Below are 8,131 nucleotides of genomic sequence, written 5' to 3' on the forward strand. Positions count from 1 at the left end.
CTAAGGCCCACTTGACTTCACATTCCAAGATGTCTGGTTCCAAGTGAGTGATCACGCCATCGTGATTATCTTCATCGTGAAGATATTTTTTGTACAGTTCTTCTGTGTATTATTGCCACCTCTTCTTAATATCTTCTGCTTCTGTTAGGTCCATACCATTTCTGTCCTTTATCGAGCCCATCTTTGCATGAAATGTTCCCTTGATATCTCTAATTTTCTTGAAAAGATCTCTTGTTTTTCCTATTCTGTTGTTTTCCTCTATTTCTTTGCATTTATCGCTGAGGAAGGCTTTCTTATCTCTCCTTGCTATTCTTTGGTACTCTGCATTCAGATGCTTATATCTTTCCTTTCCTCCTTTACTTTTTGCTTCTCTTCTTTTCACAGCTATTTGTAAGGCCTCCTCAGACAGCCATTTTGCTTTTTTGCATTTCTTTTCCATGGGGATGGTCTTGGTCCCTGTCTCCTGTACAATGTCATGAACCTCCGTCCATAGTTCATCAGGCACTCTATCTATCAGATCTAGACCCTTAAATCTATTTCTTACTTCCACTGTATAATCATAAGGGATTTGATTGAGGTCATATCTGAATGGTCTAGTGGTTTTCTCTACTTTCTTCAATTTCAGTCTGAATTTAGCAATAAGGAGTTCATCATCTGAGCCACAGTCAGCTCCTCGTCTTGTTTTTGCTAACTATATACAGCTTCTCCATCTTTGGCTGCAAAGAATATAATCAATCTGATTTTGGTATTGACCATCTGGTGATGTCCATGTGTAGAGTCTTCTCTTGTGTTGTTGGAAGAGGGTGTTTGCTATGACCAGTGCGTTCTCTTGGCAAAACTCTATTAGCCTTTGCCCTGCTTCATTTCGTGCTCCAAGGCCAAATTTGCCTGTTACTCCAGGTGTTTCTTGACTTCCTACTTTTGCATTCCAGTCCCCTATAATGAAAAGGACATCTTTTTTGGGTGTTAGTTCTAAAAGATATTGTAGGTCTTCATAGAACTGTTCAACCTCGGCTTTTTCAGAGTTACTGGTTGGGGCATAGACTTGTATTACTGTAATATTGAATGGTTTGCCTTGGAAACGAACAGAAATCATTCTGTCATTTTTAAGATTGCATCCAAGTACTGCATTTCGGACTCTTTTGTTGACCATGATGGCTACTCCATTTCTTCTAAGGGATTCCTGCCCACAGTAGTAGATATAATGGTCATCTGAGTTAAATTCACCCATTCCAGTCCATTTTAGTTCACTGATTCCTAGAATGTCTATGTTCACTCTTGTCATCTCCTGTTTGACCACTTCCAATTTGCCTTGATTCATGGACCGAAGATTCCAGGTTCCTATACAATATTGCTCTTTACAGCATCGGACCTTGCTTCTAGCATCAGTCACATCCACAACTGGGTATTTGTTTTGCTTTGGCTCCATCCCTTCATTCTTTCTGGAGTTATTTCTCCACTGAGCTCCAGTAGCATACTGGGCACCTACCGACCTAGGGAATTCCTTATTCACTATCCTATCATTTTGCCTTTTGATACTGTTCATGGGGTTCTCAAGGCAAGTATGCTGAAGTGGTTTGCCATTCCCTTCTCCAGTGGGCCACATTCTGTCAGACCTCTCCACCATGACCCATCTGTCTTGGGTGGCCCCACACGGCATGGCTTAGCTTCATTGAGTTAGATAGGACTGTGGTCCATATGATCAGATCAACTAGTTTTTTGTGATTACGATTTCAATGTGTCTCCCCTCTAATGCCCCCTCCCAATACCTACCCTCTTATTTGGGTTTCACTTACCTTGGTCGTGGAGTAGCTCTTCACAGCTGCTCCAGCCAAGTGCAGCTGCTGTACCTTACCTTGGACGAGGGGTATCTCCTCAAGGCCGCCCCTCCTGACCTTGAGTGTGGAGTAGGTCCTCTCCGCCCTCCTGTGCCCAAGCAGCCACTGCCTCTTGGACGTGAGACAGCTCCTCTCGGCCACCGACCTAACCTTGGGCGTGGGGTAGCTCCTCTTGGCCACGATTCTGCACGTGGCAGGTTGCGCCGGAGCCGGCGTCTGTCTCGTCTGTGCCGCTGGAGCCGACATCTCTGGAGAATAATTGCAGTTGGAAGTTATACCTCAGGAGTTCCTTATATGCCTTCTGAAGTCAAGATGGGTATGTATAAAGCAGAACAAAGGGATTAAACATTTCAGGAATAGGATATTCAGACTTATTCAGTTGATTGCAAGCAAGGACTGTGAGAGAGGGAGGGAAATCAGAATGAGAAGACAAATCAGAATGTAAAAATCCTGGAAGAGCCAGGAAGACTTTACAGCCCATGGAATTTCAAACTCTGATTCATGGAACCCTGGATGTGTTGTACAGGTGCCCCCATGTGCTCTTAAAGGGAACTGAAGACTCCAAATCTTATCTCCTCCAATCCACTATAATCATGTTAACTTTACATTCATCTGTTTTCATAGTAAGATCCCGCAATTCCATAATAAATAAAAAGTGTCCCAGTGCTTATTTTTCATGGCTGAGAAAAAAATTAATTTAGCTAGGTTTCCTTCTGTACATGATGAAATGGGATTCAAGAACGTTAAACTGTGGAAAAGATTTGACTCAAAACTGTGCTTCCTGACTGAAAGCTCAAACTTTTCTACAGATTTGCTCAGTCAGCGGAAGTATCAGAAAAAGGGTGCTGCTTCCTGCGGTAGGAATATTTGGTAGGCTTAGGTATTCATTTCTGGTTGTTTATATAGCATTGTATGAGGGTGGGGCGGGAAGGGGAAGCATTTTTGCTTAGGACCTTTCTATGGCTTGGAGAAAGAAATGAGGATTAAATATCAGTTGTGGAATGAGTAGGTTTTTACTCCCACTATGTTTATGCAGAGTAGTTTGTTTTTGTTTTTTTCTTTTTTGCTTTAAATAGCATTAAGACCAATTTATTCAATAACATTTTTGCATTCCTACCAAATGGCCACCTCATGCGAAGAGTTGACTCACTGGAAAAGACTCTGATGCTGGGAGGGATTGGGGGCAGGAGGAGAAGGTGACGACAGAATGAGATGGCTGGATGGCATCACCGACTCGATGGACATGAGTTTGAGTGAACTCCGGGAGTTGGTGATGGACAGGGAGGCCTGGTGTGCTGTGATTCATGGGGTTGCAAAGAGTTGGACATGACTGAGTGACTGAACTGAACTGAACCAAATACCACGCAATTTTCCAAGCTTAGTGGATGTAGCAGTGAATGAAACAAAGCTGCTGTACTCAATTAAGCTTTTACTGGGTAGTTGGGAGAAACAAACAAATTTATTGTAAAGAAATAAGTACATGATATAATGCATCATATGGTAGTAAGTGCTATGGAGCAAAATATAAAACAGTGAAACATGATAAGTATTGTTGAAAACATTGCACTTGTAGATAGAGTTGTCACCGAAGACTTCACTGAAAAGATTACTTTAAGAGGAAACCTGAAGGAAATGAAGAGATAAGCATACAGATTTCAAAAGGAAGAAAATTTCTTCCACAAAGAGGGGATATCAAATGCAAAGAGCCTGGTATAGGTGCTTGGAATTTCCAAAAACAGTAACAAGACAAGGCTTATTGAAGCGGGGTTAACAAGTGTGAGAAGTGGTGGAGTTAAGATCAGAAAGGTAACAAGGGATAGGGGTATTGGGACTTAGAGTTGGTCATGACAACTTTAGTTTCAATGTGCAGGAAATGGATGAACACTTTGGAGTGTTTTAGGCAAAGAAGTGACAAATTTTATCATGATTACTTTGGCTGCTATATTAGAATATACTGAAGGCTAAGACTGGAAGCATGGAAACTTACCAGGTAAGAAGCTGTCACTGGAGTGACGTCATAGTGTGCTTCTGGATCGTAATGTTTAATAATCTCCAAAATAACTGCCTTTTCAGTTTGCTGCCCTTTAAACCAACGTTGAGACACCACATTAGGGCTCAGCAATTACCTGATTCATAACAGGTATGATGGAGGTTTTGTTCTAATTTTATTGTTATTGCTGTGCAGTCCCCTAGTCATGTCCAACTCTCTGTGACCCCGTGGACTGCAGCGCCGAGCTTCCCTGTCCTTCGCTCTCACCCAGAGTTTGCTCAGCTCACGTCCACTGAGTCAGTGATGCCTCAGTCTCACCCTTTGCTGTCCTTGTCTCATTGCCAAGTGTCTAAAGTTCATGTCTGTGTGTATAAATCTTTTATGGGTCTGCATGTAAGTGATATCATACAGTGCTTGTGTTTCTGTCTGACTTATTTCACTTAGCATAACACCCTCAAACTTCATCTATGTTGGTGCAAATGGTTGAGCAGTATTCCATTGTATATATAAGTATACTGCTTCTTCTTTATCTGTTCATCTGTTGATGGACACTTAGGTTGCTTCCATATCTTGGCAATAGTAAATAATGAGTCTACAAACACTGGGGTTCATGTATCATTCTGAATTAGTGTTTGGGGAAAGAGGTTTTCTTTGAATATATATTCAGAAGTGAAATTGTTTGGTCATATGGTAGCTCTATTCTTTAGTTTCTTGAGAAACCTCCATACTGTTTCCCACAGTGACTATACCAACGTACATTCACATCAACAGTGTACAAGGGTTCCCTTTTCTCCAGCTCCTCACCACTTGTTATTTATCAACCTATTGGCCATCAGCATTTCCTCTTTGGAAAAATGTCTACTCAGTTCTTCTGTCCATTTTTAAATCAATTCATTGCTTTATTGGATGCTGACTTGTATGACACTTCTTACATATTTTGGCTGTTAACCCCTTATCAGTCATATTTGCAAATATTTTATCCCATTCAGTAGGTTATGTTTTTGTTTTGTTGATCAGTTTCTTTGGTGTGAAAAAGCTTTTAAGTTTAATTAGGTCCCATTTGTTTATTTTTTCCTTTGCTTTAGGAGATAGGTCCAAAAAATATTGCTATGATTTATGTCAAAGCGTGTTTTGCCTATGTTTTCTTCTAGGAGTTTTATGGATCTAGTCTTATATTTAGGTCTTTAATATATTTTGAGTTTATTTTTGCATGTGGTGTTAGAATGTTCTAATTTTATTCTTTTACACGTAGCTGTCCAGTTTTTCCAGCACCACTCATTGAAGAGACTGCCTTTATTTTTTTTTAACAAGATGAAATGTGTTTAGAGCAATACCTCTCGCATGGTGAATATTCTACTAGCTATTATAATGGTGTTTTCTACCACATATTCTGATACATAAAGTGTATGTATTGATCAAATATCCCTTAAAAATAACTGGGAAAAGATTACTTAAAAGGAGAATATATTATTATTAGAATTATTAATTAATACTTGAAGAGGGAAATTTTAATTACAGGAGGACAGATTAATTACTATAAAATGGGAAGGAAACAGAAATGTTCCTGAAATTAAAACACTATTTATTTGAATAATTCTTCATCTGCTAACAAAATACAGAAAAGTAAATGGTTGTGCCTTGAATAGATGAGACTGTCTTTTCTCGGTGGTATATTCTTGCTTCCTTTGTTGTAGGTTAATTGACCATAATCACTGCAGACAGTGAATGCAGCTATGAAATTAAAATATCCTTGCTCCTTGGAAGGAAAGCTCTGACAAACCTAGACAGCATATTAAAAAGCAAAGAAGTCACTTTGCCAACAAAGGTCTGAATAGGAAAAGATATGTTTTTACCAGTGCTCACGTGCAGTTGTGAGCACAGAAGAACTGCTGAGTGCAGAACCGTGACGACTTTCGAATTGTGGTGCTGGAGGAGAATCTTGAGAGTCCCTTGGACTGCAAGGAGGTTGAACCAGTCAATCCTAAAGGAAATCAACCCTGAATATTCACTGGAAGGACTGATGCTGAAACTGAAACTCCAATATTTTGGCCAGCTGATGAGAAGAGCCAACTCACTGAAAAAGACTCTGATGCTGGGAAAGATTGAGGGCAAAAGGAGAAGAGGGCAGCAGAGGATGAGATAATTAGATAACATCACTGACTCAATGGACATGAATTTGAGCAAAGTCCAGGAGAAAGTGAAGGACAGGGAAGTCTGGCATGCAGCAGCCCATTAGGCAACAAAGAGTCAGACATGACTCAGCGACTAAACAATAACAAATTGACAATAATTGCATGTGTTTGTTTCTAGGTCTCTATTCTGTTCCATTGATCTATGTGTCTGTGTTTGTGCTGGTGACATACTCATACAATTTAAATTATACAATAGTTTGTGAAATATCTTGTCACTGACATTAGGTAGCAAATATGAGCAAATTAACTATAAACTATAAAACTATATCACAAATAATTGTAGCTAGAGAATGCAAATTATACATAAGCTTCGTTACTATAGATATTTAACAAAGAACATGTATTACCTTTATCACTTTAAGCAAATCAAGTATTTTTAAAAAACGATGGTGGTCACCAGGAAAAGAGACAATCCGTGTTTCCTTGAGTATATTTCTGTCTACTCACCTCAACACATCTAGCCTTAGGAGAGAGAGTTGAGAAGGCAGCCTGGAACATACAGAGCGGGTCTTCAGTTTACGCATTGCCAATTTCACCTCTTTGTTTCTTAATGTGTAGATAATGGGGTTCAGTATAGGTGTGAAAACGGTAGAGAACACAGAAAGGACTTTATCCACTGGGAAGCTGCTGAAAGGCCAGGCATAGATGAAGATACAGGGCCCAAAAAAGAGGGTAACCACAGTGGTGTGGGCAGTCAGAGCGCTGCGGGCCTTGGTCATGTCCACTGAGGAATGGCGTTGCACAGTGACCAGGATGACTGCGTAGGAGACCAGCAAGAGCAGGAATGAAGCACCCCCATGAGACCACTGTCCAAAGCATCAACACTTCAGGGACATACGTATCCGAGCAGGCAAGTTTGATGACCAAAGTAAGGTCACAGTAATAACTGTTCACAACATTTGGACCACAGAAGGGCAGGTTTACAGTGAAAGCTAGTTGGCTCAAGGAGTGCATGACCCCAATCACCCAAGAGCCTACTACCAGACCTGTACATTTGCACTAGTTGATGGTTGCATAATGGAGAGGTTTGCATATGGCTCCATATCTGTCATATGCCATAGCTACAAGGAGCACCGTCTCACCACCAGCAAAGACATGGAGTAAGAATATCTGGGCCATGCAGCCCTCGAAGGAGATGGTCTTGGGTTCATGAAGGAAATCATGAATCATCTTGGGGGTTGCATAAGTGGCCAGAAAGACATCAAAAATGGAAAGATTACTGAGCATTATGTACATAGGTGTATGCAGGGCAGGTTCAGAGATCACTGTGAGTACAATGAGGAGGTTGCCCAGCACAACGAGGATATACAAGAAATTAAACAACATGAAGAAGAAATACTGGAGCTCCCAGGAACTGGAGAGCCCCAGCAACACAAACTCAGCCACCCTAGAATTATTTTCTTGGTTCATGAAGTACCTACAAAGAGAAACATTGATTTTTATCAAGAGCAAAGAAAAGTAGACCCTGATCCTAAAGGGGTCTTCTCAACATTCATTTAAAATGCTCTGGAGTTGCTCCTAATAGAAAATGTTTTATCTATAATTTTAACAAAGAGACTCTTCTCTCAATTATCCTTACTGATGAAGGATAGCTAAGAGGTGCAGATGCAGTAAATCAACACTTTATTTTATACATTTGTGCGTCAAATATGATGCTAAGCAAAAAAATAAATCTACATTGCAAATACAACAATTAATAGGAGGAGCTAGGGTATCCAGAATTTTGTATTGCCTTCTTGCCTGGCTAATTTTCATTATCCATTTGGAATTATCCACAAGCAGCTTCAATTCTTAGAGAAGTCTCAGAGGCCACACTTACAAGGAAAAGAACTGTGATTTTTACTGTGAGGGTCTCTCTCCTCTTGCCTCTGTCCTTTCTCTATTACTTAATTTCCACTACCACATCATTAAAACCATTTAATATATGTTGTCTCTGAAGTTATTACAGCTGTTTTGGTTTGAAATACGGTCCTTTGAAGCTAACATTGTATCATATGAAAAGAAGTAAACTGAGATGACCAGAATATAGTACAGAATATCAACAGATAAGGTGACAGCCATGAAATGCAAAGATCTGATTTATTAACATAGATCATTTGAAGGCCAAGTGT

At 40.1% G+C, this 8,131-nt stretch overlaps 1 pseudogene; it reads right to left on the minus strand.

Moving 5' to 3' along the window:
- Positions 1-6,463: 6,463 nt before the first annotated feature.
- LOC129563368 (olfactory receptor 4K15-like) lies at positions 6,464-7,430 on the minus strand (annotated as a pseudogene).
- Positions 7,431-8,131: the final 701 nt, after the last annotated feature.

Source organism: Moschus berezovskii, chromosome 9 (genome assembly GCF_049115385.1).
Source record: "Moschus berezovskii isolate FMDL1 chromosome 9, NW_MosBer_1.0, whole genome shotgun sequence".
Lineage (NCBI taxonomy): Eukaryota > Metazoa > Chordata > Mammalia > Artiodactyla > Moschidae > Moschus > Moschus berezovskii.